Source organism: Myxine glutinosa, chromosome 6, assembly GCF_964187855.1.
Source record: "Myxine glutinosa chromosome 6, kmMyxGlut1.1, whole genome shotgun sequence".
Taxonomy (NCBI): Eukaryota; Metazoa; Chordata; class Myxini; order Myxiniformes; family Myxinidae; genus Myxine; species Myxine glutinosa.
The window spans coordinates 123965093-123987920 of record NC_136266.1 but is presented as its reverse complement, the minus strand read 5'-3'; positions in this window follow the sequence as shown (position 1 = coordinate 123987920).

Genomic DNA, 22828 nt, shown 5'->3' with positions numbered 1-22828 from the left:
CCTACCCCTCCCCTATGTATGTGCTGAGGGGTTCTTTCTTGAAAAAAAAAACATTCAACCTAAATCTTCAACCTAAATTGCCTATAAAAATGTAACATCACAAACACAACAAATACATTTGTGCAAAGTAATTGTTTGTATTATGATTGGTGAAAATCATGATAACACAGCAACTCAGGTACAGTCATTAGCCTCAGCTAAAATAAGCCCGGTCCTCAGTATCGACGCTTGGTGAGGCGAGCGCCTAGGGGTTGTCGGGATGTTGGGAAGCGAATCAGGTTTCCACAACGAAGAAAAGGAGTAACAAGCGTTTATTGATCCATCATGTACACAGCTGCGGAGAAGAGCCAACAAATGGACAGCATGCGTCGCTGGCTAGGTGTCGACCCTCCTGCTGAACAGGCGGACCGAGGTGCGTTTATATAAGAAAGTATATCCACAAGATCTCCGCTGAAAGTAGGCTCAAACAAAGAGAATCAGCAGGCTTAATCCCTCCCACCGGCATCCCTTCCTGGGCTGAATTCCTCCCACCGACGTCCCTTCCTGAGGGAGTGGAGCTTAAGAGTCTTAGCTCGCGGAGCAGATGTTTTCTCCAAACTCAAAGGGATGGCCGGAGGTTATATTTCACACATTGGAGTAGCCGGCCTTTGATTAGTTTACATTCCTGGCCGTGGTTAGATCGTAAAACATGTTCAAAGCAAGAGTGAGAAGTAACAAGCTCGACTCCAGCACATAGGAGAAAGCGAGCATTCTCATTGGAATATAAATGGTGAAGCAAGCTTCTCTTATTAACTACAAAATAACAATTATACTTAAGCCTATAACAAAAGGTTTATACAACAATAAAATCATGTGACCGACATAACCCTCCTCTTGTCTCATCAAGACAACGTATCCAAAGAGACAAAGTGCCACACCAGGCTTTATTCGCAAGTAAAGAGCATGGTGGTGTGTGTGACCGCAACGGGCTTTATTGAAAGAGGATTGTGTGATGTGGATGCCTCCCAAAGGCATGCCATGCACCCAAAGCGCCCCGCATGCCCTTGGAAGGTGTGTCATGTTGTTCGTGTTTGGAACATGAGGGTCCAGAACATGAAAGTCCATTAACGTTTCGGATACACAACGAAGGCGTCTGGTCCAGGTGAGGATGTGCTCCACAGTGGGCCTACCACCTCCCCTGCGGAACTGGCTCCCCCTTCCCCCCCCCCCCCACCTTTCACAAACGCGGTCCTTGCAGATCTTCGAAGTTAATCGACGTCCATGCTCATGAGGCCTTGTACATGCTGCTGTTCTGAGGAATACATAATATTGTCAGTATCTTGTATCGTGTGTTCCTGGTCAGGATACAGAGCATTAAAATCCAAGGTATTCAAAGTGAAGAGAGAAACTTCCTTGATGTCGAAGTCTTCCATGGACGCATAATCAGCTTGTGGATCCAGAGTATCCATGTCGGGTCCCTTGACTGCCAGACCCAGCATCGCATTCAGATCCGCAGTTGGATCGGTTGGAGGTGCGCAGCTGTAAGATTGTAATACATAAGAAGCATTAGGCAGTTCCCGCAAGGGGTTTACAACAAAATCATCACAATTAACAAATAAATCAACACAGTCTTCAGAAGCGCCGGTCACATCAGCCTCGTCGAGGGGCTCATTCAGGTTGACGGCCTTTGTGGTCAAGACCATGGGCGTCGTCGGCGGTTTCTTCATTTTCCATCCTGTAAAATACTTTCTCACGCAGAGGAGGACTAAAGATTTCATTAGTGCCCCCCAGATCACCACCCCGATTATCACTGCCAGTGCGGTCAATAGCCACTTCACTATGGTGCCTGTCCATCCCCGGAACCAATCAGTGAGCCAGCTAAATTTATAAGAGTTCTCATGTGCAATCCGATCGATCGTTAAAGCGTGGCTAGTTTTCCTTAATCTCACTATTGCGGCTGACACCCCTTCGGATGGATCAGGTATGCTTGTGCAACATTTCCCCTCTACTATCCCGCATACCCCTCCTTTCTCTGCCAGGAGCATGTCCAAAGCCACCCGATTCTGCATCACCATTGTGCGCATATGAACTACTGTGTCCAATAATACATCATGAGCCGTAGCGGTGTCGTTTGCCACCTTTTCTAGGGCCAAAGCCAATTTATCTATCCGGAAACTATCCATGACTGTGCCCGCTCCTGGGAAGAAGAAACCTAACACCTTTTCCCATATGCTTCCGTGTAGTTTAGTGGTTCCATCTTCATTCCATGCTGACCTCCTATGTCGCCTGTCCAGGGACTTTGGATCTAACTCGTCCAGTATCTCGACGTCGGGAAGGACTGAGCCAAGATAACATGTGCCACCCCAATTATTTGGTAAATAGGGGTAAGCCTTATCGCCGCATATAAACATTGTCCCATGGGGTGGGACTAGGTGGGCGGAAAAAAACACTGGAGTCCCTTTGTCACCCCATTAATCCTCCTAACCCCCCTAGAAAGTGTTATAGCCGTTATGTTGTGGTTGTGTTTATCTTGCAGTATTATTCGTAGTGTAATCCTAGTGCTCCCCCTTTCCAGCCTCCCGGGGAGAGTGTAGGCGCATTCTGATTCCCAAATAAGCAAGTGGCCAGAGCCCTGGAGGCAGACCATCCCTTTCTGCGGTTTGACCCAGACGGGGGCAGGCCTCTCGGCCACATGGGCAATCATTGAAGGGTGATAATTAAACTGCCGATTACAACTCTTAACGTTGCCAACCCCCTCTATTTCCAGGGTGGTGACTAAACATGGGGAATCGATAGGTTGTGAGCAAAGATCATTGAGGGACAGGGGTAGCACTATCATTTGTATTCCAGTGGTGCCTGCTTGGGGAAAGTGCATGCATGACCAGCAGTGAGTCCTATTCTGAATTGTCGCCACCTCTCTTGCTACCTTCCAATATGTGTTTTCACCCTTCTTTGGGGCCTTGTCCTGGGGGTGCGGTGTGAGTATGTATTCGATGCATGGTGTGTAATTGGTTTCATCGCGAGCTACGAAGGGAGTCCAGACGCTACACCGAATCTGCATAGTCATGCCTTTCTCTAGGCGTGTGCGTGTTTGTAGCTTAAAATCAGGGGTCCCCCACTTGTATCCTGGTCGGGCCAAAGTCTTGACGCTAGCTTGCCCATCCTCCCGGAACTCTTGTTGTTTTTGTAGTACGATGCCAATATGTCCAGGCCCTGCCGACAGTGCTAACCAGCTTACGCTTACCCAATCTGTGTGCAGGGCTTTCTGCTCGAAACATGGCAACGATACCCTTTGTCCCCATGTTACGGTGAGGTGTCGTGTTTTGTTTTCGCACTTATTGTAATCGGAGCTCCCCCTAGCTGCTGCCGCTATCAATAGCATCATACATGTGATTAGACCCATCGTTACTGTGGTTGCTGTGGTGTAGTGTCTGGTGCTTGTACGGCCAACTTACAGTGTGTGGCGTGGATCCAGGAGGTCTTGCCCTCGCAAAAGTTGGTGTAGTCAGCAATACCTGGATTGGTCCCTTCCACCTTGGTTCCAGGGCGTTCTTGCGGGTGAAGTGCTTTACGAGCACGTAATCGCCGGCTTGGAAGTTGTGGATGGCGTGGCTTGTTGGTTCAGGCAACGCCTCTCGTACTCGGGCGTGGATGCTGCGCGCCACGTTGGACAATCCTATGCAAGACTTTAAAAGCATGTCATCCATCACAGGCAAATCAAGTTTGGACATGTCCATCGGGGCCGAAACGGGCAAACTCATAGGTCGTCCCATCAATATCTTGTGGGGGGAAAGACCCATAGTGCGACCCAGGGTGGAACGAATACTCATTAACGCAAGCGGGAGTGCTTCCGGCCACTTCAAACCTGTATATGCACAGATCTTTGCTAACCTGAGTTTCAGAGTCCCGTTAGTGCGTTCCACAAGTCCCGCTGATTGCGGGTGGTAAACGCAATGGAAGGATTGTTTCACGCCAAATGCCTTTAGGATACCCTTAATCACCTCTCCCGTGAAGTGGCCCCCTTGATCTGACGAAATTTTCTGGGGAATGCCGAATCTGCACATGAAATCCCGCACGAGGCGCTTGGCTACTGTCGGGGCGTCTGACTTAACGCATGGATAGGCCTCGACCCATTTTGTGAACCTGTCCACGATTACCAAAACATGGCGGAACGACAAACTCGGTTCCATGTTTATAAAATCAAACTGGATATTACAGAAAGGCCCGATTGGTTGGGGATGGCCCGCGTTATGTGGGTGCCTCGGTGGTGCCCCCCTATTGTGTTGTTGGCAAACCACGCATGACCGGCACACATCTGATGCGATTCGTGACAGCCGTGGCACCGCCCATGTGTAGTTTATCTGTTCCATCACCCCCCTCTGGCACACATGGCCATTTTGATGTGCCATACGTGCCAGCCAAAGCAGTAGTTCCTTGGGTGCTATTGGTTTTCCGTAAAGGGTCCACATCTCATCTGGTCTGGGGCGCGTGGCCCCTCGTTTTATCCAGTCATTGTGTTCGGCTGCTGTTGCTGCGTTTTGAAGTTTTATAACGTCATCGTTAGTTGGTGTGGCGGTTGGTCCTGAGGTTGGTGCATTGCCAATCTGTGCGAGTGCCCCTTTTGCTCGCGTTACCATCGGCATGTTCCGTCCTACTTGTTGGTTGGCTGCCTTTCCTGCCGCTGCGTCTGCTCTGGCGTTGCCCCGAGCAACGTCAGAGTCTGCCCTTTGGTGGCCGCGACATTTAATCACCGCGATAGCGCGGGGAAGCAAAATGCTTCGGAGTAGCCCTTCAACCAATTCGCCGTTCTTTATGACCGAACCTGCAGATGTGAGGAAGCCTCGCATCTTCCAGATTGCCCCTTTGTCGTGGACTACCCCGTGCGCGTAGGCTAAATCTGTATAAATGTTGACGACGAGGTCTGCCGCAAAGTCACATGCTCTAGTTATGGTGCACAGCTCCGCCTGCTGGGCAGATAAGGTGGGTGGAAGGCGTCCGCTTTCCATTGTCTCGTTATCAGTGCACACCGCATACCCGGATAACAAAGAGCCATCCCATCCACGTTTAGCTGATCGGTCGACATAGTATACACAATCGGGGTTGTAGAGGGGAACGTCCTTTAAGTCCGGACGTACCGTGGAGACTTGCTGCACTACATCGACACATATGTGGGGTTCACCCTCCTCTGGGGTGGGCATCAGTGAGGCCGGGTTGACTGTAGTGCAACGTTCAATGGTGACGTTGGCGGCCGTGATCAGTGCGGTTTCATATTGCATTAATCTGGTGGAAGACAAGTGTTGTGTGTTCCGCTGTAGTAACAGCGAAGTGATGCAATGTGGCACTCGTAACGTTACCGGGTGTCCCATTACGATGTCCGCTGTCCTTTCCACTGCGTACCTAGCCGCTGCCACGGCTTGCAGGCACACCGGAAACCCTTGCTCGACCGGGTCTAGCTTTTTGCTGAAGTAGGCTACCGGTCGCTCCTTGTCCCCATGAGTCTATGTCAATACGGGCTGGGCAAAACCCCCTACTGCATGAGTGTAAAGGGTGAATGGTTTCGCATAATCGGGGAGTCCTAAAGTAGTTGGACAATACCTGGATTGGCCATAACCTTGGCCATAACCAATGCCTTTTTCAGACTCTCGAAACAGCGCATCAAGTCGTCCGTCCAAACCAAGTCATTCTGTTCTTCTGTTTTGGTGGCTTCATACAGTGGTTTAGTGAGTGGTGCATAGTCGATTATCCAAGAGCGGCAGTAACCCGTCATACCTAGGAAGCGCAACATCTGCCGTTGCGTGATTGGCCGCGGCATTTCCATGATAGCAGTCACCCGTTTGGCATGCAGTTCTCGCTTCCCATGCGAAATGGCATGACCCAAGTAGGTTACTACCTTCCGTACAAATTGGAGTTTTCTCCCTCCCACCTTGTGGCCCTTGGCCGCCAAGGCCTTTAGCAGGGCCATGGAGTCCTCCTCACAAGCTTCCTTGGAAGGGGAACAAATCAACAAATTGTCAATGTATTGCAACAACACGGATCCCCCTTTTAGTTCCACATCTGCCAAATCGCGGTGCAACTCTCGGGAGAACAGGGTGGGGCTGTCGGAGAACCCTTGGGGTAACACCGTCCAGGTGAACTGGCACCATCTATAGGTGAAGGCGAACAAGTATTGTGACTCGGGTGCAATAGGTATAGAGAAAAAGGCAGAGCATAGATCAATAACAGTGAAATGTGTTGCGTCCGGTGGGATAGATGTCATAAGGCCTTTCGCATTTGGTACCACTGGGTGTATGCCCCATATGAATTTGTTCACTTCCCTCAGATCCTGTACGAACCTCCATTTATCCTGCATCAGTTTCTTTACTGGCAAAATTGGTGTGTTGCATTGGCTGTTAGTTTCCACAATTATTTTCTGTTTCACCAAGGATTGAATCACTGGCTCTATGCCCACATCGGCCTCGTGCCGCAATTTGTATTGTCTCACGTTTGGGAGGGGCATCCCCGGTTGTACTGGTATTACCAGGGGTTTGGCATCACGAATTCACCCAACATCGTTGTCGTGTTGGGACCACAAGTCGGCCGGAACCTCCTTCAAAAGGTCATCGGACTCGCCCGGGCTCTTAGATACCACTCGCACAACATGGGTGCCCTTTGGGGGCAAGTCTGCCTCTTCGAATTTTCCTTCTCTGCTCTGACTCCTAAGGGTGATCAAATACCCTTCATTATTGGCGAGCCACTTCACTGTCCGATGGCCTACCATATATTCGCCATCGCATGGAGTTTCTTGTAAGCGCCCCATCATCCAGCCTACACTTTCCGGTGGCCACCCTTTGGCGGTGGTGAGGGTGACATGGGCGTCCACCCCTGCGGTGTACTGTGACAACGCCAGCTGATCCGCAGATAGGGTTACCTCTACGCCTATTCCCTCCCGTCCAATCCATATATTTGACAAACGTAAGTCCGAACACTTACCTATCGACCCCTTTACCCTTTCTCGGTACTTGTCGTCATCGCCCCTGGCATCGTAATAAGCCGTGCAGTGGGGAGGGTTGTCCTTTATGTCTGTTGTAATTCGATGTACTCGCAGCCAATTTTGCAGTCCGTCGCACTCGGAGCACACTGTGTCTAGGATGTGTGTCCAAGTGGCCAAAGCCCCTTCATCCAGGCTCCACCAGTAGGCGGTGGGGCCGGGGCGGGACAATGCCGCCATTAACAGGTCGTGTTTGGAATCCGCGACGTCTACAAAAACTCCCTGCTCTGTGCATGAAATTTGGCAGCCCAAATGGCAAAGTAAATCCCATCCCAACAAGTTTGTCGGGGCGGTGGTAGTCATTAAGAAAGCGTGTCTAGCCTCCAGCGGGCCGCACACCACTATCACCTCTTCTGAAATAGGAAGCGCTTGGGGCAAGCCCGAAACGCCCATTATTTGAACGTCCTTATCTGTGGGGTGCAAGGATGGTAATTGCCCTTTGTTAATAGTACTGCGGGTCGCCCCTGTGTCGACAAGGAAATCCAGTTGTTGTCTGTCCACGTCTAGTGTCAGGGTCCGCTCCTCGGTCGGTGTCATAGTCAGAAGGGGGCATTATTTGGGCAGCCCGCCAGCGTCCCGTCAATAGGCTACTTGGTTTCCCTGTGGTGGGTGTCCCTGGTGGAACTTTCGACAATCACGTTTCCAATGTCCCATCTGTCCGCAAAGAAAGCATGCCCCTTGCGGAATCGGTGGAGCGGTGGGTGCGGGGTATCCGCTGTTGTTGCGCGGACCCTGTCGTTTCGGACGCCTCGCAGGCTGTTGGTTCTGCTGTCCCCATTGTGGCGGACAATTCCCGTTCGTTCCGTTTGGGGCCCAGCAATTTGGGGGAGGCCCATAGTTTTGGGGAGGGGGTCCCTGTGGATACCAGTCTGGGCATGGGGCCTTTGTATGGCCCAGTTCTGGGGAGGGGGACCCTGCGTGTTCCAATTTTGGGGAGGGGGCCCCTGTGGGTTCCAATTTTGGGGAGGGGGCCCCTGTGTCCGCATGTCGACTTGTCCACTGTCGTTGTCGTCAATGTCATTTTCGTTTTCGTTATCGCAGCCCCATTCTTCATTGGGATCTACCTTGGTGTTCCGATTCTGGGCTCGTACATGATCTCGATTTCCCTTCTTATTTTGATTGAGTTGGGCCCGTTTTTCCTGGACTAACATTTGCAAAATGTCTTCCTTTACATCGGCCTTCTTATTGTCGCCGTCACCACATTGTTCAGCCGCTTCGACTAGTTGGTCGGTTGGGGTGTTCCTCCACCCAATTATAGCCGTTTGGATGCGCTTCCTAATTGCCGGTCTCATCCCTTCTACCATAAAGTTGTTCACTACAGCGCAAGGGAGATCTTGCGCCCGCACCTGGCCCAATCCTCCCCACTTTAACACTGCCCTCTCTACCCTTTCTCTCCAGTCTATGGCTGCTTCGCCGTGTTTCTGTTTCAGGCCATTTTTTTTTTCCAGTCTGGCCCCGCGACTGGCATCAGTGCGGTGTATACCCCAGTCAGCAGTAGGTCAACAAGGGCATTCCAATCGGTGATGGTTTGGGCCGGGGTTTGGGCCGGGGTTGGTGCCGCATTTGGCCAGCGTGCGTGTATTTTGGCCTGGTCCCACACCCGCGTGGGCAATACAGCTTTTCCCATATGGCAGACGTCCCGCCAATCTGCGCCTGAATTTTGTATCCACATTCGCATAAATTCAGGTATTTGACCGGGCTGATTGGCCAGCAAGGCTCTTACCCGCTCTTGCATGGACGTCAAATCTGATTCTCTCCAGGGTACCCTGATGTTAACGGGTCCCGCCGCTCTTACACCTATGGTTTTTAGGGGACAAATCCCGACTGTAGGCTGTGGGTCCTCCAATTCCGTGAGCCCTACCAACAAGGGGTACAGTCCTCCTAGTCCTACTGGAGGTGCGAACCCAGGGGTGTTCGTTCCGCTGTCCGCCCCGCTAGCCCCTCGTCCTTTGTGAGTTACCCGGGCTTAGGTGAACCTGGGGGGCGGCTGGTCTAGTTTTCTGGGGGTCTAACCCCTGGGGGGACAGGGGTGGGGTGGGAAAGGTGGTGCCTGGGGCCCGGGGACAGGGCTCAGGTCTTGGGAGGGTAGAGGCATGGTAACTACCTCCCCTACCGCAGGGTCTTGGTCCGGATCCTGGACCAGCGGCATCAGCCACTGATTTGCTTGCTTAACTAATTCCCTAATTGTTTTATCCTGAACTTTATCTGCTTGTTTCTTTTGTCCCTGAAGTTTCAGTACTTCCCCCGCCAAGCTAGCCTGTCTTGAGGCCGCCTGTCGCTTCATTGCTTCCTCCTTCCACCATCCGTATACTTTCCAATAATAGGGTGGGAAGTGTCTCCTCTCCTTTTCTAGCTTATCTAGAGCTCCATACAGCGCTTCCAATTTGTCTAGCGCGAACGATCCCTCCTCAGGCCATGGCTCATTCAACTCCTTTGTTAGCTCAGCCCAGTCCTTTCCTGGTCTTACCACGGCATAGTAATGCCTTTTAAACATTAAAGATGCCGGGGTACCCTTGAGGGGCTCCCCCTCCTTCGTTAGTTTGTTTCCCATCTTATTGCTCTGGGCTGATCCTTCCTGGAAAGTTCTTGGTCATCGGCGCAGCCTTATGGCTGCCTGACCTCACATTCCCCCTCTCTTTGCTAACTGTAATGTTACCCGTAGCGTTACCCTTTGATAGATCTATCCTTTAACATTATCCCCTGTGGATCAATAATCAGCCCGTTACTCCAAAGCCAAAACAGCCTCCACTTACAATTGTTCGAGGTGCAGGCAGGGGCGGATGACGAAGGAGCGGACGAAACCCGCCAGAGGGAGAGAGGTTCGAATTTGGAATTATATAACCCTTTGATATAAGATGATCACCTTAAAACAAATCAGCGTGCCGGCGCCTGGCCCCAAACGACCTCCCTCTGTCTTGCGGAGCTCGCTCCTCTGGCCTCCGCCTCGCTGCACCCCACTCCTGGTACCAGAAATGTCGGGAAGCAAATCAGGTTTCCACAACGAAGAAAAGGAGTAACAAGCGTTTATTGATCCATCATGTACACAGCTGCGGAGAAGAGCCAACAAATGGACAGCATGCGTCACTAGCTAGGTGTCGACCCTCCTGCTGAACAGGCGGACCGAGGTCCGTTTATATAAGAAAGCATATCTACAAGATCTCCGCTGAAAGTAGGCTCAAACAAAGAGAATCAGCGGGCTTAATCCCTCCCACCGGCATCCCTTCCTGGGCTGAATTCCTCCCACCGACGTCCCTTCCTGAGGGAGTGGAGCTTAAGAGTCTTATCTCACGGAGCAGATGTTTTCTCCAAACTCAAAGGGATGGCCGGAGGTTATATTTCACACATTGGAGTAGCCGGCCTTTGATTAGTTTACATTCCTGGCCGTGGTTAGATCGTAAAACATGTTCAAAGCAAGAGTGAGAAGTAACAGGCTCGACTCCAGCACGAAGGAGAAAGCGAGCGTTCTCATTGGAATATAAATGGTGAAGCAAGCATCTCTTATTAACTACAAAATAACGATTATACTTAAGCCTATAACAAAAGGTTTATACAACAATAAAATCATGTGACCGACATATATATATATATGTCGGGAATTGAACCAGGTTCACAACAATCAAAGAGTAACAAGCGTTTTATTGAAAGACCAATCACAGCTGTGGAGAGAGATCAAGACACAACAAACTCAAAACAAGCAGAGAAGGTGCAAGACACTCTCCGAAAGTAACTCGGCAAGGCGTTTCTTATATACATCCAAAGTGAGATACAAATCTCCGCTAATTCTGCAAGTTCAGCATTCTCACACCACAAAAAGAGAGGGAAAGTGGACAAACAGCCCATACCCTTGTCCTATTTGTTTGGCACACTGAGCCAAGGGAAAGTGCAGGAGAGACGTTGTAGCATTCCCAAGTTCTCTGAGTTAGTTCTTATCTACTGTGAGGATATTTCCCAGGCCTTTGCAGAAGCCTAGATTTTACAATGACACAGGGATTGCGAAATCTGTTTTCCACCGAGTGCAGTTTTACCGAGGCACAAACTCTGTAAGTGTATCTGTTGTGAAAAACCAGTCGGGTCCACAACTTTAGTCCATCTGGTGGTTTAATTCCATTAAGACCATGACATCATTCTGTAATACAGGAAATGCAATAGGAATAAGGTTTGGCATCACATGGGTCCATCCATAACATTCAATGCAAGCAAGCTTAATATTCTATGCAGGCGTACCGTTAGCGAGTCCACTAGATGTAACATGTCACAGGAGAAGTCCCCCTGAGCACCGACCGCAGCAGGTCTTATAGCCACGCCCCTAGCGGTGTCAGCGAGCAACGATCATCACCTGGGTTCAGCATTAGTACGAATACGATTTCACTACATTCTCCCCACCGTTAGAATTATACTGCAGAGCGGCTAGAATCGAGCGAGCGTCAGCATTAACAGGGTGTGGAACATGGTATCAGTCGACCCAACCGTACCGGTCCAGGCGGCGAATTTCTCTGCCAGCACGCGTCCGAAATTCCCCGGGTACGGCATCACGTATCCCAGAGACCCCGGCGTCGGAGGAGCTACCGGAGTCAGGTGACGAAGGGGGTACCGCCAAGCCTTCGGGCACGGGTAGATGTGGCGAGGGGAGGGTCGGCAGACTTTCAGCGACGGGAGCGTCGGAAGAGTCCATAGTCTCATAGATTGGTTCGATCGGTTCGTCCGATTCCCTACAAGGGTCGGCGATCCCACATGGGGCAAGATGACGTACGGAGACAGTGGTCTCACGTCCATCAGCCGTCATCACACGAGCATGCTCAGGATTAGCCTGGAGTATCTGCACTTTGTCCACGAAGGGGTCGTACCTGCTCGTGCGAACCGCCCGTTTGAGGTAGGCCGGCCTGGGCTCAGCGAGCCAACTGGGTAAAGACCGTATACCCCCCGTGCTCCTGGGGTGATGGAAAAGTCACTCGTGGGGAGTCTGGTTGGTGGCCGTACACAGTAGAGCCCTGATCGAGTTCAACGCCGCAGGTAGCGACCAAGCCCATTTATCGAGGCCCCGGCCGAGGGTCCAGAGGTTGAGCATGACGGCCCTCCATATAATCCCGTTGAAGCGTTCGATCTGCCCATTTGCCTGGGGTCTGTACGGCGTGGTGTAACTAGAAGCGATGTTATTTTGGAGCAGATAGCCTCGCATCTCCTGAGATAAGAAGACCGTACCCCGGTCGGTATGCACATAGGCCGGGTACCCGAACATAGAGAACAAGTTCTGTAAGCATCGCATTACCGTGGCAGCAGTCATGTCCACGCACGTATAAGCGAAGGGTAATCGCGAGTACTCATCGACAATAGTGAGCAGATAGCGAGAGTTACTCGACACCGGCAATGGGCCCTTGAAATCCATCGCCAAGCGTTCCCACGGCCTCGTAGCCCTAACCAGAGTCCCCATGGGTGGGTTATAGAAACGCGGTTTGATTTACACGCATATAGCGCAGTCGCGACAGATACGGCGGATATCGTCAATCGAGTATGGTAGATTGCCACGCCGCACAAAATGAGTGAAACGCGTTACGCCCGGATGCCCTGCAGTGGCATGCAGCACACGTAGGCCCTCCAAAGTGGCAATACCCGCGCACGTAGCCGGTCTTGATAAGGCGTCGGCGGCCTGGTTATCCTTCCCCGGGCGGTATTTGATAGTGTAGCAGAAGTCGGCAAGCTCTATACGCCAGCGAGTGATTTTCTCATTCTTAATGCGCTGGGCGTGTAATGTGTCGTACATGAAAGCAACACTTTGCTGGTCCGTGATGATTTGGAAACATCGCCCGAGTAAGTATGGGTGCCATCGCCGAATAGACTCGACGATCGCATATGCTTCCTTTTTGACAGACGAATGTCTCCACTCAGTGGAGGTAAGAGTCCGTGAAAAGAAAGCCACCGGACGCCCTCCTTGGGAGAGGGTCGCCGCGATGGCCTGATCCGAGGCATCACTTTCGAGGACGAAAGATCCGCTCTCGTCGATCGTCGCCACAGCGGCACTGGCGATGTCGGCCTTAAGGCCTCCAAAGGCCGCCAATGCGGCCGGACGCAGAGGGAATGTGTCGCAGGCCACAAGGGGGCGAAGTTTCGCGGAGGAATTTTGGACCCATTTGGAGTAATGGGCGAATAGCCCGAGGTCGCGCTTCAGGGACGCCCGATCGCAGGGAGGGGCCATGTCAAGCAAAGGTCGCAGACGCTCCTTATCCGGAGTGACAGAGCCATGGGTCACGGTGTACCCCAGAAGATCTATCTTGCGTAGAGAGTATTGACACTTATCGTCGTTCATGGTTAAGTGATACCTCTGCGTGACCTCGAGGAAGCGCTTCAGATTAGAATCATGGTGCCCTTGGTCATACCCACAAACCGAAAGATTGTCTAGGTAGGCGAAAACATCGGTTAAGTTCTCCCTTGCAATGAGGTCATCCATGGCCCTCTGGAAACAGGTGACCCCGTTCGTTACCCCAAAAGGCAATCGAGTAAACTGGTACAACCGTTGCCCCGACTCAAATGCGGTATAGATACGATCTGCCCTAGAGATGGGGATCTGATGGTACGCACTACGGAGATCGAGAGTGCTGTAGACCGAGTACTGGGCCACCTGTCGCACCAGCGCATCCATCCCCGGAAGGGGGTAGGCATCCAGCTGTGTAAAGCGGTTAATCGTTTGGGAATAGTCGATTACCATGCATCTGCGGTGTGCATCGCTTCGCACCACCAAGACCTGGGCTCGCCACTGTGGAAGTGTAACTCAGTGTAACATATTGATTGGCCCTGGTAACTTATTAATTAACCTGGTAACAAAGCAGATACATTTTATGTGTATGAACAATGTAATCTCTTGAAACACCTGGTCAAGGCCCCAGGCTAGAGCACCCCCCCCCTGCTGTGATTTCCATTTAAACAGCAGGAGGGGAGCGAGCTGATGCCAGGACTCGGTGCGATGCATGACCTCGGGACATTAGCGGAGAGGAGATTAAGTCCAGTTTGGCGATATAACGAGAGCAAGCGTTGAGTAAAGTACACTTGTCCTCAGAAGCCCTGCCCGACGGAACGATGGAATGAACGAGGACTTGCTACGTGAAGCGCTGACCGAACGGGCGTGTCGGATGAACGAGAAGGACCAGCGAAAAGAGTTAACCTGATCCATTATATTATGCGGTATCATTTTGGTAATTGGATGAAGTGAATACAGTTTAATAAACTAGACCTTTGTAACCTGTGTCCGGTCGTTGGAGTCCTGTGAGTCCCCCAGTAAATTCCCTGACAATCTTGGAGGCACCGCTGCGATCAATTGTACAAGCAAGTCTTCTTTAAAAGGTGAGTGTGTCTTGTCTTGTCCAATATGATTTACGAACTTGGAAGTTATGGGTACATACATGGGGGAGCAGAAGATCTGGGGCTTCTTTACGCACCGATACCACGATATAGGTAACGTAACGATAATCCGAGGAGTGTAACGTATTTTTGCGCTGTGTAAATAGATGCGCCAGCTACGCTGGTTATTAGAAGCCTTACCATGAACTAGGAGCAAGATCGTGCCATGAGTGCACCATGGGACGATCTGCTTCCAGGACGTGTAAGGCCGGTACACTCGTTTACCCACCAGCACACGGATAAAGTACTACTTTTTTTTTTGCACTTGTTCGAAGCACTTGACTTGATCGGCGCTTGGCGAGCGACAGGGAACCGGGAAACGGAATTATATTTATATATATATATATTTCCAATATGGTACACCGGCCACAACGATTTTAGCGATTATCCGAGTTTTTTTTAACGATTTCTGTAAATACGTATTTTTCCTGCGCTGTGTAATTCTTCTGACATGCGCCACGAAGAAACGCACCACTGATGTGCATGAAGCGACTTGTTTGCCGGTTCGCTAAGGTCCGTCCGTACACGTGTACAATCGTGTACACCCGTTTTAAATAAATAATTTTTTTCAGTTTTCCCGCCATGCCTATAAATTCATGACAGACAACCCCCCTCATGCCGGTCCAGAATTATGATGAAAGATGGCGATTGAGGAAAAAATTGCATCAAATTTTGTCCAGGTCCATCAAGAAGCCTTTGAGACATGCTTCACGGTTGAATAAAAAACCACCGTTAAGAGTACTTCTTTTTTTGTTCAAAGCACTCGACTTGGAGCCAGCGACTTGCTCGGCGGGGGATATAATTTTAGATATATATATAGTATGGGCATGCCCTAGTGAGAGATAATTACAGGAAATGGTGTTTTGTGAGTAGCAACCACTCTCTGGTCGAGGCTCATAGAAAAATTGATACTTATTGATTTGGCACGCTTACAATAGATATTAATGGCGAGGGTTCTGTGGTCGTTCGTTTTGGCTTTGCGAATGGACCAAAGAGACAAAGTGAGAAAGAGAGACAGACAGAGAGAGATAGACAGAAAAAGAAAGAAAGAGAGACATAGAGACAAACAGAGATAAAGATGATAGTCAGAGTCAGACACATAGAGAGAGACAGACAAAAAGAGATAGACAGAGTGAGACAAAGTGAGAAAGAGAGACAGACAGAGAGAGATAGACAGAAAAAGAAAGAAAGAGAGACATAGAGACAAACAGAGATAAAGATGATAGTCAGAGTCAGACACATAGAGAGAGACAGACAAAAAGAGATAGACAGAGTGAGACAAAGTGAGAAAGAGAGACAGACAGAGAGAGATAGACAGAAAAAAGAAAGAAAGAGAGACATAGAGACAAACAGAGATAAAAATGATAGTCAGACACATAGAGAGAGACAGACAAAAAGAGATAGACAGAGTGAGACAAAGTGAGAAAGAGAGACAGACAGAGAGAGATAGACAGAAAAAGAAAGAAAGAGAGACATAGAGACAAACAGAGATAAAGATGATAGTCAGACACATAGAGAGAGACAGACAGAAAGAGATAGACAGAGTGAGACAAAGTGAGAAAGAGAGACAGACAGAGAGAGATAGACAGAAAAAGAAAGAAAGAGAGACATAGAGACAAACAGAGATAAAGATGATAGTCAGAGTCAGACACATAGAGAGAGACAGACAAAAAGAGATAGACAGAGTGAGACAAAGTGAGAAAGAGAGACAGACAGAGAGAGAAAGACAGAAAAAGAAAGAAAGAGAGACATAGAGACAAACAGAGATAAAGATGATAGTCAGAGTCAGACACATAGAGAGAGACAGACAAAAAGAGATAGACAGAGTGAGACAAAGTGAGAAAGAGAGACAGACAGAGAGAGATAGACAGAAAAAGAAAGAAAGAGAGACATAGAGACAAACAGAGATAAAGATGATAGTCAGAGTCAGACACATAGAGAGAGACAGACAAAAAGAGATAGACAGAGTGAGACAAAGTGAGAAAGAGAGACAGACAGAGAGAGATAGACAGAAAAAGAAAGAAAGAGAGACATAGAGACAAACAGAGATAAAGATGATAGTCAGAGTCAGACACATAGAGAGAGACAGACAAAAAGAGATAGACAGAGTGAGACAAAGTGAGAAAGAGAGACAGACAGAGAGAGATAGACAGAAAAAGAAAGAAAGAGAGACATAGAGACAAACAGAGATAAAGATGATAGTCAGAGTCAGACACATAGAGAGAGACAGACAAAAAGAGATAGACACTGAGTGAGACAAAGTGAGAAAGAGAGACAGACAGAGAGAGATAGACAGAAAAAAAGAAAGAAAGAGAGACATAGAGACAAACAGAGATAAAAATGATAGTCAGACACATAGAGAGAGACAGACAAAAAGAGATAGACAGAGTGAGACAAAGTGAGAAAGAGAGACAGACAGAGAGAGATAGACAGAAAAAGAAAGAAAGAGAGACATAGAGACAAACAGAGATAAAGATGATAGTCAGACACATGTTTTACAGATGGATACAGGTGGGACAAAGGGAAACACCGTATCAAGACAAGCCGACCAATCAAGGGAAACCAGAGACTTCTACTTCAGATACTCCTTGAAAATGGTGATATTTATCCTAGGAATGGGTTCTCTGGTAGTGGGGACTCTGTGTTGTATGGATTATTTTGGGGTAATGAGGGAACAAAACGCAACACCAGCAAATGATACACAGATATATGATCATGCGGAACGACAAAAGCAGAAGAGAAGTTTGATGAAGGATAAAGACACACCTTTAGAATCCGATGGATTACACGGGATTAATACTTTTTTACATTTAGCCCATACAAGGGCTGCTATAGCAAATGAAACTTGTTGTTGGAACTTGCTGTTGGAACTTGCTGTTGGAACTTGTTGTTGGAACTTGTTGTTGGAACTTGTTGTTGGAACTTGCTGTTGGAACTTGCTGTTGGAACTTGTTGTTGGAACTTGTTGTTGGAACTTGTTGTTGGAACTTGTTGGAACTTGTTGGAACTTGTTGTTGCAACTTGCTGTTGGAACTTGCTGTTGGAACTTGTTGGAACTTGTTGTTGGAACTTGTTGTTGCAACTTGCTGTTGGAACTTGCTGTTGGAACTTGTTGGAACTTGTTGTTGGAACTTGTTGTTGGAACTTGTTGTTGGAACTTGTTGTTGGAACTTGCTGTTGGAACTTGTTGTTGGAACTTGTTGGAACTTGTTGTTGGAACTTGTTGTTGGAACTTGTTGTTGGAACTTGCTGTTGGAACTTGTTGTTGGAACTTGTTGGAACTTGTTGTTGGAACTTGTTGTTGGAACTTGTTGTTGGAACTTGCTGTTGGAACTTGTTGTTGGAACTTGCTGTTGGAACTTGCTGTTGGAACTTGTTGTTGGAACTTGTTGTTGGAACTTGTTGTTGGAACTTGCTGTTGGAACTTGTTGTTGGAACTTGTTGTTGGAACTTGCTGTTGGAACTTGTTGTTGGAACTTGTTGTTGGAACTTGCTGTTGGAACTTGTTGTTGGAACTTGTTGGAACTTGTTGTTGGAACTTGTTGTTGGAACTTGCTGTTGGAACTTGTTGTTGGAACTTGTTGTTGGAACTTGTTGTTGGAACTTGTTGGAACTTGTTGTTGGAACTTGTTGTTGGAACTTGCTGTTGGAACTTGTTGTTGGAACTTGTTGTTGGAACTTGCTGTTGGAACTTGTTGTTGGAACTTGTTGTTGGAACTTGCTGTTGGAACTTGTTGTTGGAACTTGTTGGAACTTGTTGTTGGAACTTGTTGTTGGAACTTGTTGTTGGAACTTGCTGTTGGAACTTGTTGTTGGAACTTGTTGTTGGAACTTGCTGTTGGAACTTGTTGTTGGAACTTGTTGTTGGAACTTGCTGTTGGAACTTGTTGTTGGAACTTGTTGGAACTTGTTGTTGGAACTTGTTGTTGGAACTTGTTGTTGGAACTTGCTGTTGGAACTTGCTGTTGGAACTTGCTGTTGGAACTTGTTGTTGGAACTTGTTGTTGGAACTTGTTGTTGGAACTTGTTGGAACTTGTTGTTGCAACTTGCTGTTGGAACTTGCTGTTGGAACTTGTTGGAACTTGTTGTTGGAACTTGTTGTTGCAACTTGCTGTTGGAACTTGCTGTTGGAACTTGTTGGAACTTGTTGTTGGAACTTGTTGTTGGAACTTGTTGTTGGAACTTGTTGTTGGAACTTGCTGTTGGAACTTGTTGTTGGAACTTGTTGGAACTTGTTGTTGGAACTTGTTGTTGGAACTTGTTGTTGGAACTTGCTGTTGGAACTTGTTGTTGGAACTTGTTGGAACTTGTTGTTGGAACTTGTTGTTGGAACTTGTTGTTGGAACTTGCTGTTGGAACTTGTTGTTGGAACTTGCTGTTGGAACTTGCTGTTGGAACTTGTTGTTGGAACTTGTTGTTGGAACTTGTTGTTGGAACTTGCTGTTGGAACTTGTTGTTGGAACTTGTTGTTGGAACTTGCTGTTGGAACTTGCTGTTGGAACTTGTTGTTGGAACTTGCTGTTGGAAGTTGTTGGAACTTGTTGTTGGAACTTGTTGTTGGAACTTGTTGTTGGAATGAATGGGAACATTCAAATGTTGGGTTTTGCTAACATTTCCACAACGTCGCTACAACATTTCACTTTCGTTGTTGCAACGTTTTGCTCCAACGTTTTGGGGACATTCGAATGTCAAGTGAATCGAATGAGAATTCAGGAATTATTTCATTATTAACGATTAATGAAGTACTTATTTAATTAATTACATTTCTTATTACATTACAGTAATTACATTACAGTAATTACCTGAGGTAATTACAGTAATTACAGTTCCGGTAATTACAGTAATTACAGTAATCATTACAGTAATTGCAGTAATCTTATTACAGTAATTACATTACATTAACTCAGGCACCTTTTGAGTAAGGAAGCTGATATTTGGACATGACACTGACCAAGTGATGTGGCTGTCAAGGAAAATATTGATTTATTGATTAATCATTTAATAAATTAACTCGTTGATTTATAAATGACTTATTTAATTAAAATTCCTGAGAGATACATCTTCGGATGAAATACTTGCAGATTGGTTATGCTATGAGCCAATTGATTAAGGAAAATATTTTGTGATGGCCATATTGGCAATTTCGTGGCCATATTCGTGGCAACTCAGTTAGTGCCACTGCACCTTTAAAATGCATCCCTGCGTTCATTTTTCGATCGATTGAGTTGAAATTTTGAACAATCGGATCTGGACTGTCGTTGTTAACGACTCTAGCACGCACTCGTCCAATCAGGATGGAGCGGTATGGTCCCCGGATCATCACTGCCCGCAGTTTTAATTAATTTTACTTTTTCTCTTGGTCATATAATTTTGAAGACATGCGTGTCATGATAGAGGAAATGTTTGTTCTGTTGAACGGAATAAATGTTGTTTATTTGTGTGGGAGTGTATTTTTGTGTATTTCTTGTGTATTTTGGATATATTTTCACGACTAATTCCAGTTAACATCCTGCAAAATTTGCTCGTTTGCTGGCCGAGTCGAAATTGCGTTGAGTTTCTATGGCATGCGCCATTAAAAGCGCTGTGTAATGGTTGAGCTCCTTTTATTTCGGTTTGGTCATGCGGATGAGCAAACAAAGTGACAAATGCTGCGGCTGGAGCAGTAGAAGCGATGTTTTTTTTAAATGGAAACGATGTAATGAGTAATTAAAAGTGGGAGGGGGCAACACCACGCATACCTCTTTTAAGGTGTGTATAAACCCTGGAATAAACGTGGGAGGGGGCAACACCACGCATACCTCTTTTAAGGTGTGTATAAACCCTGGAATATTTCAGCAATCAATACAATGCTGAAACTATGTGAGTAATTTAATGAGTAATTTAATGAGTAATTTAATGAGTAATTTAATGAGTAATTTAATGAGTAATTTAATGAGTAATTTAATGAGTAATTTAATGAGTAATTTAATGAGTAATTTAATGAGTAATTTAATGAGTAATTTAATGAGTAATTTAATGAGGAATTTAATGAGGAATTAAAAGTGGGAGGGGGCAACACCACGCATACCTCTTTTAAGGTGTGTATAAACCCTGGAATAAACGTGGGAGGGGGCAACACCACGCATACCTCTTTTAAGGTATGTATAAACCCTGGAATATTTCAGCAATCAATACGATGCTGAAATGATGTAATTTACTGTGTAAGAGGGTCGACCTTGGGTTTGTTTGGGTTTGTTGTTTATTTTTGTGGGTGTGTATTTTTGTGTATTTTGGATATATTTTCACGACTAATTCCAGTTAACATCCTGCAAAATTTGCTCGTTTTCTGGCCGAGTCGAAATTGCGTTGAGTTTCTATGGCATGCGCCATTAAAAGCGCTGTGTAATGGTTGAGCTCCTTTTATTTCGTTTTGGTCATGCGGATGAGCAGACAAAATGACGAATGCTGCGGCTGGAGCAGTGGAAGCAATTTTTGAATTGTTCAATGATTATTCGATACTGTTATGACTTATTGTCAATAGGTATACTAAGTGGCCATGAGGTAGCCTGTTGCTATGTACAGTTTTATTCTATTGTTGATTATACCACATAACTGTGGTGATAAAGGAAATGTTCGTTTTAAATAGATGATTATGATATGACCATGACTATAAAATCATGATGATTATTATGAATGATATCATAGGGTTCAAATGCAGAATGATTGCATGAACTTGGGAAAGAACTTTCAAGCCCTATGGGATAAATTGGGTGTTACAAGCGATGGAGCTTCAAAATTTAGCATGATTGAAGGAATTTTACAGTCTTATTTCAGGAGTTTTACGAAATTTAAATTGCCAAGAGATTTTGGGTACTATTAAAAGGAAAATGATGAGATATTTTTCCCAAAGAACTTTAATATCTGCCATCCATTTTGGCTGTCTCACGAATGAAGGATGAGTTGCCTTTAGTGGTTGCAAAGAAAATTTGTGGAGACCAGGCAAAATGGGAAAATATGTCAGATATGACCCTAGGACAGGACGGTGATTCATCAATTGACATGAGGTACGAATCTGAGGTGACGACCGATGAAATTCGATCTCAGTCAATGGATGGACCTGTCCTGACATCATTGGGGAAAGGGCTTATGCAAGGAGACATCCAAAATGATTAATTTGATTTATTGATGAATATTGATGAATTAATTGAAATTGAATAATTGATTGAATTGTTAATTGATTGAATCTAATTGATTGAATTTAATTGCATAAATTGAACTGAATAAATTGAATTGAATATATTGATTGTTTGATTGATGAAAATGCGGTCTCAAGAAAGAAGCTTTGATATATTTGCGAGATATTATCAATGTGGAGACAACCTGGGAAAATTGAGCAAGGTGGTGAGTTTATATACAGATATATATGTGCGGTTACCATTGTGTGATTTCCCCGTCAAACAGAGCGGACACCTGAGGATTCACCCATTTCATACTGACCCTCCGGCTCATCTGCAAATACTGATCTGTGAGATTGGATTGTGCAAAAGCCACAGCTGAGGGAGATTCTCTGGAAATCACCGTGTGAACAGGTGGAGAGATCCTTCCTGGAGGTACGAGTGAAGCTTTAGAGGAACCTGGAACAAGCTACAACACATCCAACGCTACTTTGATAAAAGGCAGAATGGGAAATGGAGCCTGCAAGAATACACAAGGACAACCAGAAATTCCACAAAAAGGTACTTGTACACATCATATGTACGACCGTTATGGTGCCGAAGCGATAAAGCAGGTCGAGAATTGGTATTTGTGGACAAAGGGACATGATGAGGAGTTTCCAAGAGATGGTACATTCGAGCGAAGTCGATTGGAAAGATTGGAACAAAGATTGAAAGCCAGGAAGAGACAGAATCTAACGGTAGACTGGCTTGCATTCCATCTTTGGGATGGTGAATCCAGACAACGGGAACAGCAAGAACGGATAACGGATCTAGAACTTAAAATAAAAAGGATACAGGATACAGTGGAGGAGACAAATGCACAACTGCCCTCGAAATTAGGAACGAAAGTGACAGTTGTCCCATCAGATTTCCAGTTGTCTCCCCAAAAAGGACGGTACAGAGAATTTTTTCGTGTTTCAGGAGATAACGAGAGATTGCAGTGGCAACTCAGGGATGTAGAGATGCAGCCCAGCAATACAAGTGCACAGGTGCACAGATCAGACAACGACAGAAACCGGTGTTTCAAATGTGGACGGATGGGACATTGGAAAAGAGGATGTCCGTATACCAAAAGGAAGACAAGTTAATAGGGTAAACCAAGATCAAGGGTACCAGTGCTGACCGATACCTCAGACAATGATTAGGCCTTCATTGCAACAAATCCCAAATGACGATTGGCCTCAACAAATTAGATTACTGGACAAACATGAATAACTGTCGATGATTCTTGTGTCT